This window comes from Scyliorhinus canicula, chromosome 11 (genome assembly GCF_902713615.1).
Source record: "Scyliorhinus canicula chromosome 11, sScyCan1.1, whole genome shotgun sequence".
NCBI lineage: Eukaryota > Metazoa > Chordata > Chondrichthyes > Carcharhiniformes > Scyliorhinidae > Scyliorhinus > Scyliorhinus canicula.
Genome location: NC_052156.1, coordinates 29349559 through 29363582, shown reverse-complemented (window position 1 = coordinate 29363582; position 14024 = coordinate 29349559).

Below are 14024 nucleotides of genomic sequence, written 5' to 3'. Positions count from 1 at the left end.
TCACCTCAGTCCTAAAAGGTTTACCCCTTATCATCAAACTATGAACCCTAGTTCTGGACTCCCCCACCATCGGCAACATTCTTTCTGAATCTACCCTGTCTAATCCTGTTAGAATTTTATAAGTTTCACTGAGACCCCCCTCTCACTCTTCTAAATTCCAATGAATATAACCCTAATCGATTTAGTCTTTCCTCATATGACAGTCCCGCCATCCCAAGAATCAGCCTGGTGAATCTTCGCTGCACTCCCTCCATGGCAAGAACATCCTTCCTCAGATAAGGACACCAAAACTGCACACAATACTCCAGGTGTGGTCTCACCAATACCCTATATAATTGCAGTAAAATAGGTTTTCAACTAGTGTGTTATCTTGCTAGCTGGTTTAGCACACTGGGCTAAATCGCTGGCTTTTAAAGCAGACCAAGGCAGGCCAGCAGCACGGTTCAATTCCCATACCAGCCTCCTCGAACAGGCGCCGGAATGTGATGACTAGGGGCTTTTCACAGTAACTTCATTGAAGCCTACTCGTGACAATAAGAGATTTTCATTTCATTTTTCATTTCATTTAATTTTCAATAATTTGTCATATGATGCTTTAGCTTCAAAGAGAGAAAGATATATAAAATATAAAAGTGTCACTTTAACTGGTTGACAGAGGACCAGGTTGAGGTATGCTTGACAACTCATAGTTTCAACCTGAACTGCACCAGGCAGGAAAAGCAAGGCTTTTTTTTACTGGTTGAATGAAGAATGCAAAGTCAGGCGTAATAACGAATAAGATGAGACCGTGACATGAAATAAGCGTAGGAAACTCATTTTGACCTTGGGTCTCTTCTCCAGTTCCTCATCAAATGACATTTCAAATACTTGTGCTTTCCTCCAGCATCATTGGGCAAGATTTACCGACCAATCCGTCGTGTATTTTGGCAGCGTAGGCGGCCCGCCAGCGGGATTTACTAACTCCGCCGTTGTCAATAGGATTTCCCGGTGACTGCCCACCTCGACGGCGGGAAACCCACGCGCCGGCTTGGGACCGGAATTTCCCGCCACCGTGAACAGTTGGTGGAACACGCCCATTGTGATTCGGACAAAGCAGCTTTTATGCTTCGTCAGAAAAAGATACAAAGGGAAAAGAATATTGGAAAATTACAGGGCAAACTATTCAGAACAATAGTAAAATCCAAGCAGACATAGGAACAGGTGAAGGCCAAACAACCAGTCGAGTCTGTTCTACCAGCCAGCCAGAATATGACTGCTCTGAATTCTAACAGCATTCAACTATCTTGGCTCCACATCCCTTTGATACTTTTGGCTAGCAAAAATCTACTGCTGGCAAATTTTACATTATTAATTGAACTAGAATCTACTGCTTTGTGTTTTTTTTACTCACTTCCGGCAAGTGGTTGGTTAGTCCAGCATTTATTGCCCATCCCTGATTGCCCTTCAGAAGGAGTGGCACAGTGTTCATACTTTTACTTCCTTTTTGATTGTTCTTGTACGAGACCACTACATTTTTGTGATCTGTGTACATGAATTCTAAAACTCTTTGGATCTCCGTTGGTTCCAGCTTTGCACCATAAAAAAAATAAACTTGGATGTATCCTTTTTTGGTCCAAGGTGGATTCATTTACCAGCAACTAATCCATCTGCCACGGTTTGGCCCACTCGGTGGCACTGCGGCCTCACAGCGCCAGGGTCCTGGGTTCAATTCCAGCTTTGGGTGACTGTGTGGAATTTGCACTTCCTGCCTATGTCTGCATGGGTTTCTTCCGGGTGCTCTGGTTTCCTCCCAAACTCCCAAAGATGTGCAGGTTAGGTGGGTTGACCATGCTAAATTGCCCTTTCGTGTCCAAAGGTGTGCAGCTTATATGTGGTTACAGGGATAGGGTGGGGGGAGTGTGCCGAGGTACGGTGCTCTTTCAGCGGGTTGGTACAGGCTGGATTGGCCGAAATTGCATCCTTCTGCACTGTTGGGATTCTACGAATCTATCAATGCTTCTTTGCAATTTTACACTCACATCTGCAGTATTTATATCACACCAATCTTTGTGCCAACATAAAACTTGGAATGTGGCTCTCCAGTGTGTGATCCAAGTTCTTGATATGATGGACAGTTGAGACCTCAACACAGATCCTTGTGGGACACACCTTGTCACTTCCCACCAGTTCCAAGTACAGACCCATTCTCTAGGATTTTGACACCAATGTGCTATTCCTGATGTGACTGAAACTTCTGCTTTCTCTTTTCTTGGCAATTCCCACGCAATTATCAGTAAAATTCCAAGTGCCAGCAATGTGAATGGAAAAACACCTGTAATTTAGCAGTGAGGAAATAGTTTCATTGGTGAAACCCACTGTCAGCGGGCAATGCTGCATTTATAGATGGCCTATTGCAGAGCCTGCTGGCCAAACAGGGAGGCTGTGTGCATCATGGCCCCAAGTTCCCTATCCAACCATTAACATAAGACTTGGGAGCAAGGGCGGCCCAGTGGTTAGCATTGCTGTCTCATGGCGCCGAGGACCTGGGTTCGATCCCGGCCCCAGGTCACTGCCCGTGTGGAGTTTGCACATTCTCCCCATGTCTGCGTGGGTCTCACCCCCACAACCCAAAGATATGCACGGTAGGTGGATTGGCCTCGCTAAATTGGGCCTGAATTGGAAATAAAAAGGATTGGCTACTTTAAAATTTAAAAAAAGACTTATGAACACAAATAATAATTATTATCAGTGTCACAAGTAGGCTTACATTAACACTGCACGAAGTTACTGTGAAAATCCCCTAGTCGTCACACTCCGGCACCTGTTCGGATACACAGGGAGAATTCAGAATGTCAAATTCACCAATCAAGCGTGTCTTTCGGGATTTGTGGGAGGAAACCAGAAGAAACCCACGCAGACACAGGAAGAACGTGCAGACTATGCACAGACAGTGACCCAAGCCGGGAATCGAACCCAGGTCCCTGGCGCTGTGCAGCAACAGTGCTAACCATTGTGCTACAGTGGATGTTATTCAAAATTAAATTTCACTTTAAAATATTTCACATTACATTGGTTTCACTTGAGACATGTGTACATCATCATTATTCGCTGAGACAAGCTTGATCGGAGAGCTAACTGTACTGGCACTCCTCATGGTTGGCACGTATTGATGGCCACAGGGGAGTTCGGGACAATCTCTTTATTGCAGAAGAAACAATTGTTTATTTTTGTTGACTTTTTAGTGTCCAGTGTTGTACTGTACTCACTACTCTGAGGTTCACGATTGAGCTTACAGGCTCAGCTGGCCATCCCCTCTGTGCATTGCAAAGGAGAGTGTCCAAGATCACTCTCAATGAGTATAATTGAAATGCTATAGCTGAACTCAAAGATGTCTAAGGACTCTGCCAGGCAATACCTTGAGACAGATCCACATGTGGACACTGCTGACGTCACCCTTCAAGTGCCAGATTTTCTTACCTTGACTATCTGTCCACACACCCATCCCCCATCACACACAGTGCGCCAGGCCCTTCTCACTTCACTCTCCCATGTCCCCAGCCCCACTCCACAGTCCCCTCACCACCAACTCACCCTTTAAAAAATTTATTTATACGGGATGTGGGCATTGCTGTAACCCCACCTAACCTACACATCTTGGGACACAAAGAGACAATTTAGCATGGCCAATCCACCTAACATGCACATCTTAGCACTGGGGGAGGAAAATGAAGCACCCGTAGGAAACCCACGCAGACAGGGGGAGAAAGTGCAAACTCCTCACAGACAGTCTCAGAAGGCCGGAATTGAACCCAGGTCCCGAGCACGATGAGGCAGCAGTGCTAACCACTGTGTCACCGTGCCACTCCTAATTGCCCTTGAGAAGGTGGTGGTGAGCAGCTTTCTTGAACCGCTGCAGTCCATGTGGTATTGCAACAGCTACTGTGCTATTATCGAGGGAGTTCCAGGATTTCGACCCAGCAACAGTGAAGGAGCAGCGGTATATTTCCAAGTCAGGGTGGTGAATGACTTGGAGGGAAACTTCCAGAAAGTGGTGTTCCCAGGTATCTGCTCCCTTGTGATTCGGGATGGCAGTGTTCATGGGTTTGGGAGGTGGTGCCTAATGCACCTCGGTGAGTTCTTGCAGTGTATCTTGGAGATGGTACACACTGCTGCTACTATGTTTTGGTGGTGAAGAGTGAATGTTTGTGGAAGGGGATAGCAATCAAGCAGGCTGCTTTGTCCTGAATGGTGTTGAGCTTCTTGAGTGTTGCTGAAGCTGTGCATATCCAGAAAAGTGGGTAACTCACACTCCTGATTTATGCCTTGTAGATGGTAGACAGGCTTTGGAGAGTCAGGAGGTGAGCTAATCCTAGCCTCAGACCTGCTCTTATAGCCACAGTATTTATATGGTTAGTCCAGTTCAGTTTCTGGTCAATGGTAATCCCCAGGTTGTTGATGGCGGGGATTCAGTGATGGAATTTCAAGGGGCGATGGTTTAATTCTCGCTTTTTGGAGATGGTCATTGCCTGCCGCTTGTGTGGGGTGAATGTAACTTGCCACTTGTCAGCCCAAGCCCGGATATTGTCCGGGTCTTGCTACATTTGCATGTGGGCTCTTTCTGTTTCAGAGGAGTCACGAATGGTGCTGAACTTTGTGCAGTCATCAGCGAACATCCCCCCAATCTGACCTTATGTTGGAAGTAAGGTCATTGAGGAAACAGCTGAAGATGGTTGGGCTGGCTCGTGAACCTAAATGCTAGAGTCCATTCTCCTGCTCTGCTTCCTTTCGCCCTAAGGTTAAGTCAGGAAAACCCCTGGGCTGCTGACAAATCTGACTGGTGCACGACACATTTCGACAATCCTGAACTGGGTGCCACAAGGTTCCCGTGCGCCGCTGACGGTAGGATATAATGACAAAAAGCTTCACACTAATGTGTATGCATGGCATGTAAATTTATGACAAGTAGGAACTCACCGCACGCCAGTCTAATGCTCAAATGGAGGGCACTGATGATCTGATTGTGCTTGAATGATTATATAGATTTCTCACATTGACTATAATATCTGAAGTTAGAAATCTGAATTCCTGCACTGATAGTCACAGATTTATGACCAGCATTAAAAACAAAAGGTTTTTCTCCTGTCTGGCCTTTCAAGCATGTCTCAAACAAAATTGTATTTGGAATTAAGGATTTGTTACCACACATAAGATGAATATATTTCAATCATTTAGGTATTAGACCATTTGATTTTATCAGTCTGAAAGCCTCAATACATAGCATATATTAAAGGAACAAGAATTTTCAGAAAATGCTGTCTTCAAAGCCCAGGGGGCTTAATGTTAAGCTGTTGAGAATCTAGCTTCATAACCTTGAACAGAAGAAATTAATCAAACTCAAACTCAGCCTCATTGGGAAAACGATTTTCGCATCACAACGAGTGTACTATCATGACTCACATCATTGGCTAAATTGGAGTTTTATGGAGGTTGGCCAAATGTATATATAATATATATATATGTTATGGGTTAAGGGGTGGTAGGGGGGAATTAGGCTTAGATTAGGCGGGAATAGTGGGAGATAGAGGGATGTGTTATGCACTGAACTATGTTTACATTTGCATTTGTATCTTTTCTTGTTATAAAACCATAAATGCCTTCATAAAATGTTTTTAAAAAATATATATTATATATATTCAAAAAAGCTGCTTCCACTGCCTATTGAAGAAGAGAGTTCCAACGATTCACGACCCTCTGGGGGGAAAAAATTTCTCCTCATCTCTGTCTTATATGAACAACCACTTGGGGTCAGCACAGTGGCGCAGTGGTTAACACTGCTGCATCATGGCACCAAGGAACTGGGGTTCAATCCGGGGTCACTGTCCGTGTGGAGATTGCACATTCTTCCCATGTCTTTACACTATTACACGTCTTCCTGTGTCTGCATGGGTTTCCTTTGGGTGCTCCGATTTCCTTCCACAGTCCAAAGATAATAATAATCTTTATTGTCAGAAGTAGGCTTACATTAACACTGCAATGAAGTTACTGTGACAAGCCCCTCGTCGTCACATTCCAGCGCCTGTTTGGGTACACAGAGGGAGAATTGAGAATGTCCGAATTTCCTAACAGCGCGTCTTTCGGGACGCGTGGGAGGAAACCAGAGCACCCGGAGGAAACCCACACAGACACAGGGAGAATGTGCAGACTCCGCACAGACAGAGACCCACGCTGGGAATTGAACCTGCTGCCCACGTTGAATGCGAGTGCATGTTAGGTGGATTGGACATGCTAAAATTGCCCCTTAGTGTCCAGGGATGTGCAGGTTGGGTGGGGTGACGGAAATACGGCGTGGGTGTGGTTCTGGGTTAGGTCCTCTTTCAGAGCATCAGTGCAGACTTGATGGGCCAAATGGCCTCCTTCTGCACTGTAGGGATTCTATGGATTCTATGCAGGAGAACGCCTGAGCCAACAAACATACCCCAACACCTGAGTACACAACATAGCTAAGGCCATTCCTCGGGCTCACCAGATATTACAGAAAATCTATTCCCAATCTGCCCACCATACTTGCGCCGCTGCACGTGTTTCTAAAGAAGCACCAAAAATTAGCATGATAGGCGCCACAAAGTAGATGCATTTGTCAGAGTGAAGCACCAGCTGCTATCCTCCAGACTACTGGCACATTACGACCCATCAAAATCACTGATCCTCACTTGTAATGCCTCCCCTTATGGCATTTGGGTCGTGTTATCCCATGAGTGGGGTGATGGGACAGAGTGGCCGATAGCCTATGCATCAAGAACCTTAGCTGGCGCAGAGCACCACCAAGCACAAATTGAAAAGAAAGGACTAGCCATGATTTTTGCAGTCAAAAGTTTCATCAATAAGTCTAGGGACGTCACTTTTCAAAGAGGATAAAATGATACCGACAATAACTTGGGCCAGGATCCAGCAATGGGCATCACTGCTGGCAGCATACAAGTATATTTTTGAGTATTAAAGTTACTCGGGATAGATAGGGGGCCTGAGCGGGGAACGCGCGGTTGAAGCCGCCTATAGCCCCATTCTCTGCATGAGGAGCTCTGATTGCCGGAATACCTCAGTGCAGCGAGAGATCAAATGGCGGCCCGATCTCTGGAGTCCCCAACACGACCCCCCCCCCCCCCCCCCCCCCCCCGCCCCCTCCACCCCTCCAAGCCTCAACTCACTATGAGGGGGCCCCTGGGCCCCTCTCTACATACCCCCAACACCCACACAGGACAACCCTGGTCCGATTGCTTTCGCGTGAAAAATGCCAGCTTGGCACCTTGGCAGTGCCAACCTGGTACACTGACAGTGCCCCTGCCAGCTGGTAGCACCACTTGGGCACCTTCTCAGTGCCAGGCTGGCATCCCAGTGACACTACAAGGGTGTCAGGCTGGCAATACCAGGGTTCCCAGATGGCACCAGCAATGCCAGGGTACCACCCTGCCCAGCAGGCAAGCATTTGGGGACCTCCGGTTCCCTGGGAAACCCCACCAAGTGTAGTGTTGTTCTTTCTGTGGACGCCAGTGCTGAAAGGCACTCGCCCAAGGTCGCCAAGGCAAAAGGGATTGAATCTAAGGCCTTGGGTTTCTCGCGGAATTGCATCTTTGAGTGAGACTAGCTGTATGACGTTATTGATGTGACACTTCTAATTAGAAGCTGTACCGTGCAGAAGAAAGCCATTCAGCTCATCGAGTCAGCACCAATCTTCCAAAAGGGCACCCTACCCAGGCACACTCCCCCACAAATCTGCACATCTTTGGACCGGAGCACCCAGAGGAAACTCACGCGAGCATGGATCTTACGGACATCCAATATGCACATTTTCCAAAAAGTCATCCTGCCCAAAGTGGGCGGGATTCACATCGTAACCTCGCGACAGATTGCATTAGATCTCATGGGGCATTGCGAGCAGGTCGATCCCGGCAGGAGGATCTCCTGGCTTCTAACGGCCATTTTGGGTGTAGTGTGGCCGTCCGATCGCATCCTACATAAAATGCTAATGTGTCGACCTATATTTACCCCCCCCCTGTGCCAGTAGTGGTGTCGCAGTGCCTCATTGTTGTGTTGCCCAGTTCTTCAGCCTGTATTGTGAAAATTATGTTATCAATATGTAGTAGATTGAGGATTGTAGGTTTTATATGGCCCTATTCACAATCAAATATAACTTTCCTGTCTCTTCTGCCACTAGGTGTGACAGCATGGTGGCAGAGTGGTTAGCACTGCTGCGTCAAAGAGCTAGGGACCCGGGTTCATCCCAGCCTTGGGTGACTGTCTGTGTGGAGTTTGCATGTTCTCCCCATGTCCATGTGAGTTTTCTCTGGGCGCTCTGATTTCCCCCCACAGTCCACGTAGCATGGTGGTTAGCATCAATGCTTCACAGCTCCAGGGTCTCAGGTTCGATTCCGGCTTGGGTCACTGTCTGTGTGGAGTCTGCACGTCCTCCCCGTGTGTGCGTGGGTTTCCTCCGGGTACTCCGGTTTCCTCCCACAGTCCAAGGATGTGCGGGTTAGGTGGATTGGCCATGCTAAATTGCCCGTAGTGTAAGGTTAATGGGGGGATTGTTGGGTTACGGGTATGTGGGTTACGTGGGTTTGAGTAGGGTGATCATTGCTCGGCACAACATTGAGGGCCGAAGGGCCTGTTCTGTGCTGTACTGTTCTATGTTCTATGTTCTATGTGGAGATTGGGTGGGGGCGTGTGCGTGGGTGGGGTGCCCTTTTGGAAGGTTGGTGCAAACTCGATGAACCGAATGGCCTGCTTCTGCACTGTATAGATTCTAATTAGAAGTGTCACATCAATGACGTCTGGGTGTGCAAAGATTTATTGGTGCTTTCAATTCTTGTTTTTAAGGAGGACAAAGGAAAATGTGGAAAGCACAAATTAAGAAAATATCAAAGTCATGAAATGTTAAAAAGTGAAGAAAAGAGAGAGAGCATTAATGGTTGGATCAGTTGGGATGAAGGTGGAATTGGAAGGATGGATTTGGTTTTAACAGAGCCACCCTGTAAAAACTCAGCAGGTGGATAGTTAAATTGAGAAGGCTGGTAACACAATTTGATCTGGACCCTTCAGAGCATTTCTGATTTTAATTTGCAGGCTCTGGTCAGACCCCATTTGGAGTATTGTGAACAGTTTTGGGCCCCATATCTAAGGAAGGATGTGCTGGCCCTGGAAAGGGTCCAGAGGAGGTTCACAAGAAGGTTCCCAGGAATGAAGAACTTTTCATCTGAGGAACGGTTGAGGACTCTGGGTCTGTACTCGTTGGAGTTTAGAAGGGTGAGGGGGGATTTTATTGAAACTTACAGGATACTGGGAGGTCGGGATAGAGTGGACGATGTGAGGATGTTTCCACTCGTAGGAAAAACTAGAACCAGAGGGCACAACCTCAGACTAAAGGGACGATCCTTTCAAACAGAGATGAGGAGGAAGTTCTTCAGCCAGAGGGTGGTGAATCTGTGGAATCTTTGCTGCAGAAGGCTGTGGAGACCAAATCACTGAGTGCCTTTCATACAGAGATGGATAGGTCCTTGATTATTAAGGGATCAGGGGTTATGGGAAGAAGGCAGGAGAATGAGGATGAGAAAAATATCAGCCATGATTGAATGGTGGAGCAGACTCGATGGGCCGAGTGACCTAATTCTGCTCTTACGTCTTATGGTCTTATGGTTCAACAAGTGATTGAGGTGCCCACCTGAAGGCCTACCTAAAAGTAACTTCATGAATACAGACAGATTGGGGCATATTATGTCAACATGACCCCATTTCATTCTAATGAGCCCTTCTATCCATATCCAGCTCAGACCCATATTCATTTTCCCCATTTTGCTGTTTTTTCCTTCTGGGAGGTCTGCAACTGCTGGGGGGACAGATGAGGCCTACCAAGGTAAGCCCACAACTTTCACTATGGGGCTGGAAGTAACAGAACCACTCCTTATCATGATTCACACGTGTAAGTGTGGCAACTAGGGCATTTTCACAGTAACTTCATTGCAGTGGTAATGTAAGCCTACTTGTGACACTAATAAAGATTATTATTATTATTGAAATGGTAACTTCCTTAGCCCCATTGCCGTCTCCTCGCCCTTCTTTCCTCTCACGAGACCCTCCTGAAAATCCCCTTACCATTTTTTGGGAGGATCTCGCAGGAGGAGAGTTAAGGGGAGAGATTTGTGGTTTGAAGGGAGTAGTTTTCCTGTATCGGGCATGGAGGAGCTCCTCTGCTCTGTCCCTCCTGGCTCTGATAACACGTCAAAAGAGAAGGTTAAAAAGCAGGTGTTAACAGCTCCGAGAGCCAATGGCTCCAGTCAAAGAGATTCTATTGGCACAGGAGGGTAAGGTTGGAAGGACGCCTTTGGTCCTGCATTTCATTTAGGATTCTTATGAACATCCAAAAGAGACCATGGGCGGAATTCTCCGACCCCCCGCAGGGTCGGGGAATCGCCCGGGGCCGGCGTAAATCCCTCCCCCCCCCCACACCGTGGCTGGAATTCTCTGCCACCCGGGAATCAGCGGGAGCAGGAATCATGCCCCGCCGTTCGGCGGGCACCCTGCACCGATCGGCGTGCCCCCCGCGGTGTTTCTCCAGCCCGTGATGGGCCGAAGTCCCGCCGCTGACAGGCCAATCCCACCGACGTGGTTTAAACCACCTCTGTGCCGGCGGGATTGGCGGTGCGAGCGAGCTCCCGGGGTCCTGGGGGGGGGCGCGGGGTGATCGGACCCCGGGGGGTGCCCCCACCGTGGCCTGGCCCGCGATTGGAGCCCACCGATCGGCCGACGGGCCAGTGCCGTGGGGGCACTCTTTTCCTTCCACCGCCGCCACGGGCTCCACCATGGCGGAGGCGGAAGAGACCCCCTCCACCGTGCATGCGCCGGTGGTGACGTCAGCGGCTGCTGACGCTCCGGCGCATGCGCAGACCGGCGAAGGCCTTTCGGCCATCCCCGACGCCGGGCGGTGTAGCGCCAAAGGTCGTTGGCGCCAGTTTTGTCGCAATCGGCGGAGCGGGAGCCACTCCGGCGCGGGCCTAGCCAACCTTGCTAATTTATTGGGAATGCCTCTCAGTTTCCTTGCTTTCAAAATGCTTTCTGTCTGATTCCACTTTAGTTAGTAAACCTGGCTCTCAAATGATACAGCAATTCTGCATGATCTCCACCCAAACTACATCACATCAACATGAAAGTGTCATTAATTATTAAGAAAGTCCTATATCAGGCACTGCTCTATTTCTTTAATTATTAAAACCAATTACCTGACAAAACTGTTTGAATTGTATTTGGAAATTATTTTGGTCTCTGACCAACCAGCTTTCAGATTTCATTGAGAGCCATCTCTATACTGATGAGAGGTTGGATATCTGTATGTGGGTTGCATTCATGCATGAAGTATTATTTGATTTGTTCAGGTACAAACTTACAAGCAGAATTCTAAGTTAATTGGAATGATACGTGAGCTATTATTTGATTTGATCTGGAAAAATGCTTGATGTGCACTCTGCACTTCACTCCTCGCCCTCCTCACCCCATCCAAGCCCTTACCGTCTCCATGTGACCTCATACCCCCATGACCTCCTCATACTCTCTCGCTTTCTCATGTCTCCCATACCTCAGGCTGCCTCCATAACCAATTACCCATATTCACTATGGGCAGACCGCAGGGTGGTTGTTGCTAAATTCACAAAGACCACAAAATAGCTTTAACTTGAACAAAGCTATAAATTTACTAACACTACTAATTTGGATTCGACATGTACTCCTAAATAATACAGAGTTGATAATTAACATACAATCTACACTCACCTACAACTTATCTCTACACTATATTAAATTATGACTATATTTACTTCAGTCTGTCTCTAGCTAACTCCTTCACTTTTCTCTCCCACATGGCTTAGCATTAATGTCTTGTATATTTGTATGTGTAGCTCCATCTAGTGGCTGATCTAGACATTTAATTAACCCTTGTAGTTCTTACATTTATGATAATACACACTAAGGAGCCATGTGGAAATGAAAAAAAATCTCGCAATCTAATAGAGGTCTTATCCAAACACATTTGATTCTAAAAATAACATTCACTCATGAGACCCATTCAAAAAAATGAAATTCCCTCAAGTGGTCAAACGGTTGTAAAAACAAAGATCCAGTTTGCAAACCACATAGAAGACATATAAGGCAGGACTCCCCATCTGTTCACTGCAGCGGGATTCTCTGACCCACTGCAGTAAATGGAAAATCTGGCTGTGCCAAATTATCCATCCTCGCTCGCAGTGGTAGCAGGGCAGACTCGCAATAGAGAATCCTGGCCATAATCCTTTAACAGCCTCCTAAAACTGTCACACAAAAGCTATGCAGTCTGCAGTGGACATAAATGCTTTTGGACCTTTTGAAACTCAGCCAAGCATTCATAAGTGGATCAGCTTTAAATAAAAATAACTCGGGAAATGTAAACATTCGATGTTAAGTAATGGGTTAAGAGACATTCCAATTAGTTGTCTCATTTATGCTAAGTATTCAATAATTGACCCTGATATGTGAAGGGGCTTCAGATGGCCTTTGTGTCAGGTGAAGTGATGATAGAGTTTTGTGCAGAGTCTGTTAAAGTGAAATAAAGGTGTTGGTGAAAAGGAGCAGAACCTTTGATTCTTTATACAACAGCAGCTAAACGTCTAACATTTGAGACTATTGAAATTGCGAAAACAAATAGCTAATGGTTTTCCTAAAATTTACCCACTAGTCTGTCAATCAATGCATTCCAGTAACAGTTCCTTTTTTTGCTCTAGGTAAAAGCTGTAGACTGTTTTTATTTTCAATTTTAAAGGACTGGAGATTTAAATCACTTCAGATCATACTTAAAAATACATATATATGCCCTTCACAAGCATTTATGCCTCCTCCATAAAATTATGTTTCCCACATTGCTGGGAAAAGCTCTTGGGACAGCAGAGTCTGTTTGAACTCAGCACTAGTTAAAAATTTCCCAACAGATTCGTTTTTGCCTGTCTATTTCACACTCCACCCCCTTCCTCCTGCCACCAAAAATAGGATCTGCCAAAATTGGGGTCAGGACATTGGCCTCCAAGAGAAGGTAGTGGTGTAGTGAATGCGGTGATATGATTTGCATAGCTGTCTGCCATTGGGGCAGAACACCGGCTTACCTTTGGCCCTGGTCGGTCATGTGCCTCTCGACCAGTTGGTTGAGACCAGTCATGTGACAGCTCACCGATTGGTCGAGAGGCTGAGTTAACCACGCCTCCTTGCCGAGATATAAATAGTCGATACTGGAAGTCTGCAGAGGGATTTGGATAGGTTAAGTGAATGGGCTAGGGTCTGGCAGATGGAATACAATGTTGACAAATGTGAAGTTATCCATTTTGGTAGGAATAACAGCAAACGGGATTATTATTTAAACGATAAAATATTAAAGCATGCCGTTGTGCAGAGAGACTTGGGTGTGCTAGTGCATGAGTCACAGAAGGTTGGTTTACAAGTGCAACAGGTGATTAAGAAGGCAAATGGAATTTTGTCCTTCATTGATAGAGGGATGGAGTTTAAGACTAGGGAGGTTATGTTGCAATTGTATAAGGTGTTAGTGCGGCCGCACCTGGAGTATTGTGTTCAGTTTTGGTCTCCTTACTTGAGAAAGGACGTACTGGCACTGGAGGGTGTGCAGAGGAGATTCACTAGGTTATTCCCAGAGCTGAAAGGGTTGGATTATGAGGAGAGGTTGAGTAGACTGGGACTGTACTCGTTGGAATTTAGAAGGATGAGGGGGGATCTTATAGAAACATTTAAAATTATGAAGGGAATAGATAGGATAGACGCGGGCAGGTTGTTTCCACTGGCGGGTGAAAGCAGAACTAGGGGACAAAGCCTCAAAATAAGGGGAACTGATTTAGGACTGAGTTTAGGAGGAACTTCTTCACCCAAAGGGTTGTGACTCTATGGAATTCCTTGCCCAGTGAAGCAGTTGAGGCTCCTTCAGTACATGTTTTTAAGGTAAAGATAGATAGTTTTTTGAAGAATGA